General features: G+C 47.2%; 1 protein-coding gene across 1 annotated transcript in view; it reads right to left on the bottom strand.

Annotated features, from left to right (window-relative positions):
- LOC115482645 (protein unc-45 homolog B-like) overlaps positions 1 to 16,173 on the bottom strand; it is a 249,113-nt gene that overhangs the window by 54,478 nt on the left and 178,462 nt on the right.

Here is a 16,173-nt window from a genome sequence, read left to right as displayed (position 1 = left end):
ACCTTTCTTCTCTCTTCCCTTACTTAATCTCTACATAACACTAAGTGTATCTGATATCATGTAATGACAATGTCATAACAAACTCTGTAAGCCACATTAAGTCTGCAAATAGGTGGGAAAATGTGGGATACAAATGCAATAAATAAATAAAAATTAGTTTTGATGTTTATTAGTTTTGAAGCTATATATTGATCTGTTCCTCGCACTTTGTACATGCATCTGAAAAGTTTTGTTTCTCTAAAGTTGCACCGAGTAAAATGCATGCAGAATCTTATCCACACACTTGTTAATTTATGTTTGCTTATTCTGCATTTATTTAGCAGCTGGGTTGTACCATCCCGAGCAAACAGGTGTTATCCCTTCCTGCCAGCACTTGGAGGTAGAGCAACTGATCTTTTCTAGTGGCAGCACAGGTACAAGAAGAGCTGGTGCTCATTGGAACCTCCAATATTTCTCTATCTCCAGCAAATGACAGATTTGTCAGACTGGTGATCCTGGTCCCTGGCCTAGCTCCTGCACAGCTTGTTCAAGCCTAGGGTCCTTTTACTAAGGTGTGCCGAAAAGTGGCCTGGTGCTGGTCCCCTTCTCCCATCTGAGCCCCCCCACCCAGTCTCCGTCTCCCATCTGAGCAACCCCTAGAACCAGTACCCTTCTCCCATCTGAGCCCCCCAGACCCAATCCCAGTCCCCTCCTCCCATTTGAGCCCCCCCAGCCCTAGTCCCCTCCCATCTGAGCCCCCCCCACCCAGTCCCAGTACCTTTCTCCCATCTGAGCCCCCCCAGACCTAATCCACTCCCATCTGAGCCCCCCACCCAGTCCCTGTCTCCCATCTGAGTGACCCCCAGAACTAGTCCCCTTTTCCCATCTGAGCCCCCCCACCCAGTCCCAGTTCCCTTCTCTCAATTGAGCCCCCCAGACCCAATCCCGGACCCCTCCTCCCAACTGAGTACCCCCCAGACTGAGTCCCCTCCCATCTGAGCCCCCCACCCAGTCCTAGTCCTCTTCTCCCATCTGAGCCCCCGAGTCCCCTCCCATCTGAGCCCCCCAACCCAGTCCCTGTCCCCTTCTCCCATCTGAGTGACCCCCAGAACTAGTCCCCTTGTCCCATCTGAGCCCCCCCCAGACCCAGTCCCCTTCTCCCATCTGAGCCCCCCCACCCAGTCCCAGTCCCCTTCTCCCATCTGAGCCTCCAGACCCAATCCCAGTCCCCTCCTCCCATCTGAGCCCCCCACCCAGTCCCCTTCTTCCATCTGAGTCCCCCCACCCAGCCCCTGTCCCCATCTCCCATCGGAGCGACCCCCAGAACTAGTCCCCTTGTCCCATCTGAGCCCTCCCAGACCCAGATTCCTTCTCCCATCTGAGCCCCCCTCACCCAGTCCCAGTTCCTTTCTCCCATCTGAGCCCCCCAGACCCAGTCCCCTTCTCCCATCTGAGCCCCCCACCCAGTCCCTGTCCCAGTCTCCCATCTGAACGACCCCCAGAACCAGTCTCCTTGTCCCATCTGAGCCCCCCCAGACCCAGTCCCAGTCTCCCATCTGAGCGAACCCCAGAACCAGTCCCCTTCTCCCATCTTAGCCCCCCCCCACCAAGTCCCCTGCTCCCATCTGAGCCCTGCAGACCTAGTCCCCTCCCATCTTAGCCCCCACACCCAGTCCCTGTCCCCGTCCCCTTATCCCATCTGAGCGACCCCCAGAAACCAGTCCCCTTGTCCCATCTGAGCCCCCCCCACCCAGTCCCTGTCCCTTCTCCCATCTGACCGACCCCCCGAACCAGTCCCCTTGTCCCATCTGAGCCCCCCCAGACCTGCCCTCCCCCACAAATCCAGCAGCTCTCTCCCTTCCCTCCCACACCCTCACCCAGCACATCTCTCCCTTCTCTCCCTCCTACATATCCAAGCACCTCTCTCCCTTTGCTCCAGCACCTCTCTCCCTTCACTCCCACCCACATATCCAGCACCTCTCTCCCTTCCCCTCCCACCCACATATCCAGCACCTCTCTCCCTTCCCTCCCCTCGCAGTTCCACATCTCTATCCCTTCCCTCCAGCACCTCCTTACATGCCCAGCACCTCTCTCCCTTCTCTCCAACCTCCCCCCACAAGCATACATGTCCAGGGCCCCTTCCCTCCCCTCCAACCCCCATGTCCAGCGCCTCTCTCCCCTCCCACAGTTCTGGCACCGCCACGGCGCTACCTCCGTGTCTTCCTTACCCACCTGCCATCCTTGCCACGGAACTTGCTCTCTCTATGATCGCCGCCCAGCAGGAACTTCAAACGGCGCGTCAGCGCTGTGTCAGAGCCTTCCTCTCTGATGCATCTTACGCAACTTCCTGTTTACGCAGGCTGGGTGGGACGCGGCAGAGAGGAAGGCTCTGACACAGCGCTGACGCGCTGTTTGAAGTTCCTGCTGGGCAGCGATCATAGAGTGAGGAAGTTCCGCGGCAAGGATGGAGGGTGGGTAAGGAAGACACAGAGGTGGCGGTGCCGGAACTGTGGGAGGGGAGAGAGAGGTGCCGGACATGCGAGGGTGGAGGGAAGGGATGAGGCGCTGTGCTGTATATGGGAGTGAGGTTGGAGGGAAGGGAGGGAATTGCTTCTGGGTGGGCCTGAACCAAGACTGGATGGGCCTAGGCCCACCCGTAGCTACGCCCCTGGTATAAAGAGAGGTGTGACCAGCAGAAGAAAGGAGGTGTTGATGCCCCTGTATAAGTCGTTGGTGAGGCCCCACCTGGAGTATTGTGTTCAGTTTTGGAGGCCGCATCTTGCTAAGGATGTAAAAAGAATTGAAGCGGTGCAAAGAAAAGCTACGAGAATGGTACGGGATTTGGGTTACAAGACGTATGCGGAGAGACTTGCTGACCTGAACATGTATACCCTGGAGGAAAGGAGAAATATCTGAAAGGTATTAATCCGCAAACAAACCTTTTCCGGAGATGGGAAGGCGGTAGAACTAGAGGGCACGATACGAGATTGAAGGGGGGAAGACTCAAGAAAAATGTCAGGAAGTATTTTTTCACGGAGAGAGTGGTGGATGCTTGGAATGCTCTCCCACGGGAGGTGGTGGAGAGGAAAATGGTAACGGAATTCAAACATGCGTGGGATAAACATAAAGGAATCCTGTTCCGAGGGAATGGATCCTCAGAAGCTTAGCTGAGATTAGGTGGCAGAGCCGGTGGTGGGAGGCGGGGCTGGTGGTTGGGAGGCGAGGATATTGCTGGGCAGACTTATACGGTCTGTCCCAGAGCCGGTGGTTGGCAGACTTGTACGGTCTGTGCCCTGAAAATGACAGATACAAATCAAGGTAAGGTATATACAAAAAGTAGCACATATGAGTTTATCTTGTTGGGCAGACTGGATGGACCATGCAGGTCTTTTTCTGCCGTCATCTACTTTGTTACTATCTAGCTTATAATTGAAAAAGAAAAACGCCTAGATTTCGACCCAAATCGGGAGATAGACGTTTATCTCACAAAAACGAATAAATCGGTATAATGGAAAGCCGATTTTGGACGTTTTCAACTGCACTCCATCGCGGAAGCGTACAAAGTTGACAGGGGCGTGTCAGAGGCGTGTCAAAGGTGGAACTGGGGCGTGGTTATCGGCCAAGGAGAGATGGGCGCCTTTCGCCGATAATGGAAAAAATGTATGCGTTTGTAGCTAGAATTTAGGGCACTTTTCCTGGACCCTGTTTTTTCACGAATAAGGCCCCAAAAAGTGCCCTAAATGACCAGATTACCACCAGAGGGAATCGTGGATGACCTCCCCTGACTCCCCCAGTGGTCACTAACCCCCTCCCACCACAAAAAATGATGTTTCACAACTTTTTATTTTCACCCTCAAATGTCATACCCACCTCCCTGGCAGCAGTATGCAGGTCCCTGAGCAGTTGTTAGGGGGTGCAGTGGACTTCAGGCAGGTGGACCCAGGCCCATCCCCCCCTACCTGTTACAATTGTGCTGCTTAATGCTTTTTCGTCCAACCCCCCCCAAACCCACTGTACCCACATGTAGGTGCCCCCCTTCACCCCTTAGGGCTATAGTAATGGTGTAGACTTGTGGGCAGTGGGTTTTGAGGGGGATTTGGGGGGCTCAACACACAAGGGAAGGGTGCTATGCACCTGGGAGCTCTTTTACCTTTTTTTTTGTTTTTGTAAAAGTGCCCCCTAGGGTGCCCGGTTGGTGTCCTGGCATGTGAGGGGCCCAGTGCACTACGACTCTTGGCCCCTCCCACGAACAAATGCCTTGGATTTATTCGTTTTTGAGCTGGGCGCTTTCATTTTCCATTATCACTGAAAAACAAAAACGCCCAGCTCACAAATTGTCAAATAAACATGGACGTTTATTTTTTTTCGAAAATACGGTTCGGTCCGCCCCTTCACGGACCCGTTCTCGGAGATAAACGCCCATGGAGATAGACGTTTTCGTTCAATTATGCCCCTCCACGTTACTATGAATTAGAGTACCCTGTGTCAGTAGTGGTGCCAGTGACTCTGAATCACCTGCAGGAGTAGGGCGAGGGATACAAAAAAAAACTAATCTCCTGACTCACCTTAAGAGGATGAGAAAGAAAATTGACAATTCTTTTCCCAACTTGACTCAGGTAAGCTATTTTTTTTATTTTTATATTTTGAGTCAAAGTATTTAGCTATATAGTGTTTGAAATATTTTTCATCCCTTAACAAATCTGGCTTTTAACATTAGTCTGCTCTGTATTTAAACAGGTCAATTTATACTCTTCAGACAGAAGACCCAAACATCAGATAAGTACCTTCCCTTTTAAGAACAACACATTCAACCCTTTATATTTAATTCACTTTTTCTCAGAGCCTATCAAGAATTTGATTCTCTGTGTAACTTTCTCTTACAGTTCCGGAGTGACGACTCTGGAAGAGAACCATCTTCATCTCAGGTATTTTCTTTTCTTTTTTTCCTCGCACCCAGTTTTCCTGCAAATTGGCACTTAGCTGTAATTGACTCAGTTGGTAGCCAATTGAAGCAATCTTTGTTGCATGGGGGCCCTTGTAGAAGTCTTGGCTGTAGGATGCTTCACAGGTTGCTTCTCCCTAAACCTCACTCATAAAGAACATAAACTGGGAGGCAAAACCCTAAACTCCCTTCATTCAGGAACAGACTCCTTCCTGGTGACATTTAATTAGGGTTTAATACTGTGGCCAAGCTCACTAGTTAAAAAACAAATAAATTTAAGGATTTCTCACTACCAAGCCTATCTCTCACTGTTGATTCCCTTCTCTAATGCTGCAGCAGGCTCCAGGTCTCACACAGTAACACACTCCCAATGCAGTGCATAATCCAACATTCCATCCCACAGATTTCATAGAAACACACAGCATCACTCTTTTTAACTGGCAGATCAATTTTGGGAATACAGCATATGCATAAATAGGCAGTGCAGGATACCCCTTAACCTGCAGGCAGATCCCAATTCTCTATCTCAGAACCCTAACACACTGCACACTCTCAATCCTGTCACACTATTTTCCTGACATCGTACATAAGTACATAAGTAATGCCATACTGGGAAAAGACCAAGGGTCCATCGAGCCCAGCATCCTGTCCACGACAGCGGCCAATCCAGGCCAGGGCACCTGGCAAGCTTCCCAAACGTACAAACATTCTATACATGTTATTCCTGGAATTGTGGATTTTTCCCAAGTCCATTTAGTAGTGGTTTATGGACTTGTCCTTTAGGAAACCGTCCAACCCCTTTTTAAACTCTGCTAAGCTAACCGCCTTCACCACTTTCTCCGGCAACGAATTCCAGAGTTTAATTAAACGTTAGGTGAAGAAATATTTTTCTCCGATTTGTTTTAAATTTACTTCACTGTAGTTTCATCGCATGCCCCCTAGTCCTAGTATTTTGAAAAGCATGAACAGACGCTTCACATCCACCTGTTCCACTCCACTCATTATTTTATATACCTCTATCATGTCTCCCCTCAGCCGTCTCTTCTCCAAGCTGAATAGCCCTAGCCTCTTTAATCTTTCTTCATAGGGAAGTCGTCCCACCCCCGCTATCACTTTAGTCGCCCTTCTCTGCACCTTTTCCAATTCTACTATATCTTTCTTGAGATGCGGCGACCAGAATTGAACACAATACTCAAGGTGCGGTCGCACAATGGAGCAATACAACGGCATTATAACATCCTCACACATGTTTTCCATACCTTTCCTAATAATACCCAACATTCTATTCGCTTTCCTAGCCGCAGCAGCACACTGAGCAGAAGGTTTCAGTGTGTTATCGACGACGACAACCAGATCCCTTTCTTGGTCCGTAACTCCTAACGTAGAACCTTGCATGATGTAGCTATAATTCGGGTTCTTTTTTCCCACATGCATCACCTTGCACTTGCTCACATTAAACGTCATCTGCCATTTAGCCACCCAGTCTCCCAGTCTCGTAAGGTCCTCTTGTAATTTTTCACAATCCTGTCGCGATTTAACAACTTTGAATAACTTTGTGTCATCAGCAAATTTAATTACCTCGCTAGTTACTCCCATCTCTAAATCATTTATAAATATATTAAAAAGCAGCGGTCCTAGCACAGACCCCTGAGGAACCCCACTAACTACCCTTCTCCATTGTGAATACTGCCCATTTAACCCCACTCTCTGTTTCCTATCCTTCAACCAGTTTTTAATCCACAATAGGACATTTCCTCCTATCCCATGACCCTCCAATTTCCTCTATAGCCTTTCATGAGGTACCTTGTCAAACACCTTTTGGAAATCCAGTTACACAATATCAACCGGTTCCCCTTTGTCCACATGTTTGTTTACTCCTTCAAAGAATTGAAGTAAATTGGTCAGGCAAGATTTCCCCACACAAAAGCCGTGCTGACTCGGTCTCAGTAATCCATGTCCTCGGATGTGCTCTATAATTTTGTTTTTAATAATAGCCTCTACCATTTTCCCCGGCACTGACGTCAGACTCACCGGTCTATAATTTCCCGGATCTCCCCTGGAGCCTTTTTTAAAAATCGGCGTTACATTGGCCACCCTCCAATCTTCCGGTACCACGCTCGATTTTAACGATAAGTTGCATATCACTAGCAGTAGCTCCGCAAGCTCATTTTTCAGTTCTATCAGTACTCTAGGATGAATACCATCCGGTCCAGGAGATTTGCTACTCTTCAGTTTGCTGAACTGCCCCATTACGTCCTCCAGGTTTACCGTGAAGTCAGTAAGTTTCTCCAACTCGTCCGCTTGAAATACCATTTCCGACACTGGTATCCCACCCAAATCTTCCTCGGTGAAGACCAAAGCAAAGAATTCATTCAGTCTCTCCGCTACGTCTTTGTCTTCTTGATCGCCCCTTTACCCCTCGGTCATCCAGCAGCCCAACCATTCTTTTGCCGGCTTCCTGCTTTTAATATACCGAAAAATTTTTTACTATGTTTTTTTGCCTCTAAATGCTATCTTTTTTTCGTAATCCCTCTTGGCCTTCTTTATCTGCGCCTTGCATTTGCGTTGACACTCCTTATACTGCTTCTTGTTATTTTTCAGACAGTTCCTTCTTCCATTTTCTGAAGGCGTTTCTTTTAGCCCTAATAGCTTCCTTCACCTCACTTTTCAACCAGGCCGGCTGTCTTTTGGACTTCCGTCTTTCTTTTCTAATTCGCGGAATATGCATGGCCTGGGCCTCCAGGATGGTATTTTTGAACAGCGTCCACGCCTGTTGTACAGTTTTTACTCTCTCAGTTGCCCCCCTAAGTTTTTTTTTTACCGTTCTTCTCATTTTATCATAGTCTCCTTTTTTAAAGTTAAACGCTAATGTATTTGACTTTCTGTGTACAGTTACTTCAAGGTCGATATCAAAACTGATCATATTATGATCACTGTTATCATCACTAGCAGACAACTCAGCCCCTCACTCTCTCACCAGTCACTCACAACCAATCTCAGCATTTACACTTCCCCTAAATAAAATTTCCAACTTGTCTCTTTCTTTCTCACAGCCACCATCAACATAGTAGATGATGACAGAAAAAGACCTGCACGATCCATCCAGTCTGCCCAACAAGATAACTCATATGTGCTACTTTTTGTGTATACCCTACTTTGATTTGTACCTGTGCTCTTCATGGCACAGACCATATAAGTCTGCCCAGCACTATCCCCGCCTCCCAACCATCAGCCCTGCCTCCCACCACCAGTTCTGGCACAGACCGTATAAGTCTGCCCAGCACTATCCCCGCCTCCCAACCACCAGCCCCGCCTCCCGCTGTAGGAGTGGACAAGCGAACACTGTACACGGCCTGCAGCCATCACTAGACTGGCAGGACAACCTCAAGCTTTGTGCATACTACCTATGAACTTTGCTCTTTGCACACAACTTATGGACTTTGCCTTCTTTGGGGCATACTTTATACTTGGATGATTACTGAACATTTGCATCTTCTTGTATTGTGCCTTAACCATCAACTGTCAGCTCCTGATAGCTAGATAGATAACTGATTGAGACAGGATGCAGCCGCATTAGATAAACAGCATTACACACTGTTTACTTTGTCTGGACTTTTGTGGACTTTTGTACTAACAGGATTTTCTATTTGGACTTTGCATTCACACTTGCACCTTTGCTTTGTACCAAAACCTAAGCTTACATATAATGAGCCTAGACTAAGACCTAAACCTGTGCAGTTTAGACTTTTATAGTATATGTATTGTTAACCGCAGCTAGATAACAGTTGTAGTAGTCAGCATTTTAGGATTGTAGGAAGGCAGCTGGCTCTGCCAGCGCAGTCTTGTGATTCAGGCATAGAGGCTGTATTGTGTAAATGTGCTGGAACACTGCAATAAGTTACATTTCTTGCAAGTAAAAATTTCTATGAAAGCTATGAAAACTGACATATCTTTCTCTGTGAGAACTACTAATGTATTGCGCATGTGCTGTACTGCGCATGTGTTACGTATTATGCGTTTTATGCGCATGACCAGTAATCTATATAAGAACGAGTGTCAGATGACGCTCGTGACGCAGTATCCTGAGACTGAACTCAGTACTGTTCATTGCTAGCAATAAAGCTGCCTCGTTTTCGGAACCATTTGCCTCTTGTCTCCTGATTTACTTAGCTGAAGATTCTGTTACACCGCCACCGGCTCTAGCACAGACTGTATAAGTCTGCCCAGCACTATCCCCGCCTCCCAACCACCGGCTCTGGCACAGACCGTATAAGTCTGCCCAGCACTATCCCCGCCTCCCAACCATCAGTCCCAATCAACACATCCTCTCTCTCTCTCAGTGCTTTCCCCTTTTTCTTCTGCCAACTCCCAACTGACCAGCAAGCGGCTGCCAAGGCAACCAGGTCTCAGCTTGCTCAGCTGTTGTCCCAGAGTGATGTCACTATAGAACCCTTTTTTTTTTCCTCTGGAGGAGCTCAGGTAAGATTATTTTAACCCCTTAGGGTTACATTACCTCAAAACATTTGGAACACCCAACACCCCCCCCCCCCCCCTCCTATCCTTATACAATAAGGCCCTTGGCAAGCGAGGCCGTTTATTAGCCCATACAAAATGAACCAATTTATTGTGCATCCCCACCAGAAAGCCCCTGGAAACCCTAAAAGGGAGGACTTGGAAAAGGTACAACAAGCACGGCAGAATATTCATCTTCAGCACCGCAATTCTGCCTAACTTGGCCCGTATCCCATCTCTCTAGATCTCTGTAGATAGCCTCCAAGAGAGGCGGATAATTAACAGAGAACAGGTCTGATAAGTTAGATGTAATAGTGACCCCCAAATAAACTATACCTCCTTGTACCCATTTAAAAGAGAAGGATTGCTGAAGTGACTCCAACACCTGACAAGAAATACCAATCGCAAGAGCCTCTGATTTACTCTAATTTAATCTGAACCCTGAAACTTCCGAGTATAACTCCAATGCTTTCATCAGGTTTGGCAATGAGATCAGTGGTTTTGTCAAAGAGAGAAGCACATCATTTGCAAAAAGCGCTAACTTATATTCCCTCATACCAACCTGAATACCTGATTTATTAGGATCCAACCTAATATACATAGCCAGGGGCGCCATAACCAAGGCAAACAGCAGGGGCGAAAGGGGGCACCCTGTCGAGTCCCACGAGACAAAGAAAACATCTGAAAATTACCACCATTAACCCGAACACAAGCTCTAGGTAAAGTATACAGAGCCTGTATCCATCTACAAAACTCCCCACCAAAACCAAAACGGTCCAGCACTTGAAACATAAAAGGCCAATGGACTCTGTCAAAGGCCTTTTCAACATCTAGGCCCAATAAACAAACAGACAAGTTCAATTTCGTAGAGACATGAATCAAATTAACCATTCGCCGAATATTATCCACTACCTGTCTATGTGGGATAAACCCCGTCTGATCTGGATGTACGGCAGGACATTTGCCAGACGATTGGCTAAGACCTTCATTAGAATTTTTATGTCAGAATTTAGTACAGAAATAGGGCGATATGAAGCACATTCTGTCTTATCCTTGCCTGGCTTGGGAATGATCACTATCCATGCTTCCATCATTGAATGAGGAAATTCCTTCCCTAGTAAAATCTCATTTATAATCTCTGTCAAAATAGGAGCCAGTTCCCCCCAGAATGCCTTATAAAAATCATTAGGCGATTTTCCTGTTGGAAGAGCTTTAATTACCTTGGAAACCTCCTCAACTGTGACTCCGCACCGTCTAGCGTTCCCTCTGAGCTACTGTTACACTTGGGAAAAGGGCATGCCCCCAGGTATTTTATGTCACATCAGGATTTGGCACAATATCTGAGGCATAAAGTGATTGATAAAAGGACTGAAACTTATCCCTGATCTGCTTTGAGTTGGTCAGCATCTTACCCATCTTATCTCGCACTTTGAGAATAGTCTTATCAACCCTAGACTGTCGCAATTTAACCGCCAGAGCCCTACTCGCTTTATCACTAAAAACAAAATTAGTATGCTTCTGCTGATCATTGAAAAATTGTAACTGATCAGAATATATCTGATCCAATTTCAAGCGTAACGCTTGGATTTCCCTCAATATTGTAAGAGTGAAAAGATTTATGTCTCTCAGAAGATTCAATTGTGTTGAACAGCTGGCAACCTCTGCTCTTTGTTGTCTGGCCCTAAAGCTGGCCTTTTGGAGGAAATAACCCCTTGAGACCGCCTTGAGTGCATCCTAAACAACACCCAAGGAAGGTCCTGAACCCACATTAAGCTCTAAATAATCTTGTAAAGTCTTTTGGTAACCTGCTAAAATTTACTCCTCCTTAAGCAAAGACATATTCAGCGACCATCATTTCTCCCTCTCCTCCCCACTAAGCGAGGGAAGACCAACCCAAACTGGTGCATGGTCCGACAAAGTAGCTGTTCCACTATCTGAAGTCCAACCCGCATGAGTCAAAGAGACATCTACAAAAATATAATCAATACGGGAGTAAGTATCATGCGAATGGGAATAAAACGAGTAATCTCGAACCCCACACCAAACATCGGATACACCCAAATCTCTAGTAAACTTATTCAGGGCCTGAGAAATTGCAACATCTGCTCCCGATGATACCCCCGATCTATCCAACACTGGGTGTTGCGCAGCATTAAAGTCCCCTCCCACAATAAATTTCCCCGGAGGACAAGTAGTAAAATGTCCCACCAAGTTAGTCAGAAGCTCACTCTGCGCCTCATTAGGAGTGTAAATCGAAGCCAGTGTTACAGCCATATCGTTCAACAATAAACTCAGTATCAAAAAACGCCCCTCTCTGTCTCGCTTCGTTTTCACCACCTGAATCTGTAGTGAGGAGTGAAGCAATATAGCCACCCCCCTTTTCTTAGACCCGTCTATTGTGGAGGAACAGAAAACAGAAGGCTATTGAGGATGAAATAAAAATTTTTCATGGTCCTTTCTCAGGTGAGTCTCCTGGAGAAACACCACCTGCGGTTGAAAGTGTGTTAGTTCTTTAAACAACTTCTGGTGCTTTTGTGGAGAATTCAGGCCTTTCACATTATAAGACAAAAATGTTCAATCCGTGGTCATATCAAACCCCTACCAGGCAGACTTACAGCACAAACAGTCAGCCCAGGAATCCCCCTGAATCCACCTACATTGCAAATCAAACATCCCTTACAACTACCCAATTGCCCTCCCCCCCAACCCCTGCCCACCCCTCCCCCCCATCCAAAACCCCCACAAAGTCATACCTGCACAAGACAGTACCCTACGACACTGAATGGGAAAACCCAGAAGCACACCACGTAAACCCAACGGACCCCAAACTTATCACTCACACCCCAAAAGCACACCCCACTCATCCTGATTACACCCTTTCCCAGTACATCCACCCACACTCCCGAACCCTTACCACTCTCATATTGCCACAACATCAGTTAGCCCTTAAGGACAAATGAAAGAAAACAAAGTCCAAGTCAAACTCATCACCAATTTAGCTGATCTCTACATCCGGAGATCATAGCAAACAAAGTCACGTCTGGTCCCCCTGCATCTTATTCTTCTGTGGAACTCGCTTCCACTTCTGCAACTGCACTCGGGTCGCAGGAGCCAAGTCTCCTGGAGGTGTCCCCGATGTAGTCAAACTGGCTTCATGCAAGAACCTCCAAGCCTCAGTCAGCCTGTGGAACCTGACCTGCTTTCCATGAAAAACAAAACACAAAACACAAAGCAAATGGGAAAGTCCATCTATAAGAGATCTTCTCTTTTTTGCAAGATTTCCAACACAGGCTTCATCACCCACCTCTGGGCTAGAGTAAATAAAGACAAGTCCTGGAACACCGATACTCACGCCTCGTTGTACTCCAATGGCGGTGATTGGCGCGCTTTTAGCCACACTTTCTCCTTGAACACAATCAAAGCCAATCTGGCTTTCGTTCTCTTCACTCGACTGAAATGGCGCTTGCTAAAGTCTCCAATGACCTGTTACTGGCCAAATCCAAAGGTCTCTACTCTATTCTCATCCTCCTCGACCTATCTGCCGCTTTGATACTGTTGATCACACCTTACTCCTTGATACATTATCCTCTCTTGGATTCCAGGGCCCTGTTCTTTCCTGGTTCTCTTCCTATCTCTCCCAACGTACTCTTAGCGTATACTCTGGTGGTTCCTCCTCCACATCTATCCCGCTAACAGTTGGTGTCCCCAAGGATCTGTCCTAGGACCTCTCCTCTTCTACATCTATACCTCTTCCCTTGGTGCTCTGATCTCATCCCATGGCTTTCAATACCAAACTTTACGCTGATGATACCCAGATCTAACTCTCCACACCGGGTATCTCAGCTGACATCCAGACCAAAAGTATCGGACTGCCTGTCTGACATCGCTGCCTGGATGTCTCGCCGCCACCTGAAACCAAACATGACCAAACCGAGATTCTCATCTGTCCCCTAAACCTGCCTCTCCTCGCCCCAAATTCTCTATTTCGTAATGACACTCTCATCCTCCCTGTTTCCAGTCTGCACGCAACACTTGGAGTCATCTTCGATCATCCTCCTCTCTCCTTCTCTGCTCATATTCAGCAGATTGCCAAAACCTGTTTCTTTCTCTATAATATCAACACAATTCGCCCTTTCCTTTCCGAGGACGCTACCAAAACCCTTACCCACACCCTTATCACCTCTCACCTAGACTACTGCAACTTGCTTCTCGCTGGTCTCCCGCTCAGCCATCTCTCTCCCCTTCAATCTGTCCAAAACTCTGCTGCGCGTCTTATATTCCGCCAGAGTCGCTATACTCATGTTAGCCCTCTTCTCAAGTCACTTCACTGGCTCCCTATCCGCTTCCGCATACAGTTGAAACTTCTCCTACTGACCTACAAAAGTGCATCCACTCCACAGCTCCACAGTACCTTTCCGCTCTCATCTCTCCCTAAACTCTTCCCCGTGAACTCCGTTCGCTGGGTAAATATCTCCTGTCGTCCCCCTTCTCCCCCCACTGCTAACGCCAGGCTTCGTTCCTTCTATCTCGCTGCTCCCTATGCCTGGAATAGACTCCCTGAGCCGGTATGTCAGGCTCAGTTTCTGGCTGTCTTCAAATCTAGGCTTAAAGCCCACCTCTTTGCTACTGCTTTCGACTCCTAATCATGACTCTCTTACTCAGTACCCTCACTTATCACCCCCACCACTGCAATTTCCCCACCCCTAGCTGTCTGTTCGTCTGTCCAATTTAGATTGTAAGCTCTGTTGAGCAGGGACTGTCTCTTTATGCTCATTTGTACAGTGCTGCGTAAATCTAGTAGCGCTACAGAAATGTTTAGTAGTTGTAGTAGTAGAATATGAGGAAAATCTCACAATGATGTCTATGGGCTTATTATCCTTTGGTTTCCTGAGTGCTCTGTGTGCACGATCCATCACAGCTACTTCTGGCTCCAACTGCTCGCCCAATATTTTTTCACACAACACTCTCACAATAGTAGGCACGCCCTCCAGATAGCCATTTTCAGGCAATTCCTCCTGCCCCGATTCTCCAAGTCATCAATTTTGTATTGCAATTCCTCAGTCTGTTCAGTTAGCTGCAGAAAACGAAAATCAACCAACTCAGCTCTCTCTGCCTGATCATCCACCCGCTCCTCCAGTGCCTCAACTCTGCCCCCCAACTCACGGAGGTCCAGGCTAATGGCGTCCATGTGTTCTAATATTTCAGTTTTTGATGCCTTAATATCCACACGGATCTCTTCCAGACATCTGGTCAGCTCTTTAGGAAACCCTTTTTTAGAGGCCGATCGCCGGAGATCCACAAGTGACGAGGCAGAATCCGACCCTGAAGAACGGCCCCGAGCGGACACGTGTCTCGAGAGGCCCTTCGCCATCTGTCGTGCCGAGCAGCGCTCACCCTCCTGCAGCTGGGACGCTGGAAATTTGCACATGCTGAACCCGGACTCAGCACAATCCCTGTGGAGCTGCCCAAATAGAAAAACGGGTTCGGGAGTCAGCAAATGCAGCAAGTGTATAGCAGGGAAGCACGGAGCTAAAGTTTCAGGCGAACATTTAGTCTTGTGACGTCACTTCCTTCTAAAGTTTGCCTTTTTGCGGATAACACCAAGATTTGTAACAGAGTGGGCACCCCGGAGAGAGTGGAAAACATGAAAAAAGATCGGCAGAAGCTAGAAGAATGGTCTAATGTTGGCAATTAAAATTCAATGTTAAGAAATGCAAAGTGATGCACTTAGGGAGTAGAAATCCACAGGAGATGTATGTGTTAGGAGGCGAAAGTCTGATATATACAGACGGGGAGAGGGATCTTGGGATAATAGTATCTGAGGATCTGAAGGTGACGAAACAGTGTGACAAGGCGGTGGCTGTATAGAGAGAGGTGTGACCAGCAGAAGACAGGAGGAGTTGATGCCCCTGTATAAGTCGCTGGTGAGGCCCCACCTGGAGTATTGTGTTCAGTTTTGGAGGTCGTATCTTGCTAAGGATGTAAAAAAAATTGAAGCGGTGCAAAGAAAAGCTACAAAAATGGTATGGGATTTGTGTTACAAAACGTATGAGGAGAGACTTGCTGACCTGAACACGTAGAACCTGGAGGAAAGGAGAAACGGGTTATATGATACAGACATTCAAATATTTGAAAAGTATTAATCCGCATATGAACCTGTTCCGGAGACGAGAAGGCGGTAGAACTAGAGGACATGAAATGAGGTTGAAGGGGGGCAGACTCAAGAAAAATGTCAGGTAGTATTTTTTCACATAGAGAGTGGTGGATACTTGGAATGTCCTCCCGCAGGAGGAGGTGGAGATAAAAACGGTAACAGAATTAAAAAATGCATGGGATAAACATAAAGAAATCCTGTTCAAAAGGAATGGATCCTCAGAAGCTTAGCAGAGATTGGGTGGCAGCACCGGTGGTTGGGAGGTGGGGCTAGTACTGGGCAGACTTCTACAGTCTGTGTCCTGAAAATGGTAGATACAAATCAAGGCCAGGTATACATATAAAGTAGCGCATATGAGTTTATCTTGTTGGGCAGACTGGATGGACCATACAGGTCTTCTTCTGCCATCACCTATGTTACTCCACATTTTCATTGGCCTAAATAGATGTGCATAGTTTTAGGTGCTGAAATATCAACTAAGCATATTCTATCGTGGGCATTCTGAAATTTACATGCGTAGTTATAGAATATAACCTATGTGCCAGGAACTTACGCCACATTTTCATTGCACTGATATATAAACTAA

Source organism: Microcaecilia unicolor, chromosome 13 (genome assembly GCF_901765095.1).
Source record: "Microcaecilia unicolor chromosome 13, aMicUni1.1, whole genome shotgun sequence".
NCBI lineage: Eukaryota > Metazoa > Chordata > Amphibia > Gymnophiona > Siphonopidae > Microcaecilia > Microcaecilia unicolor.
This window is presented reverse-complemented; position numbering and strand designations above follow the sequence as displayed.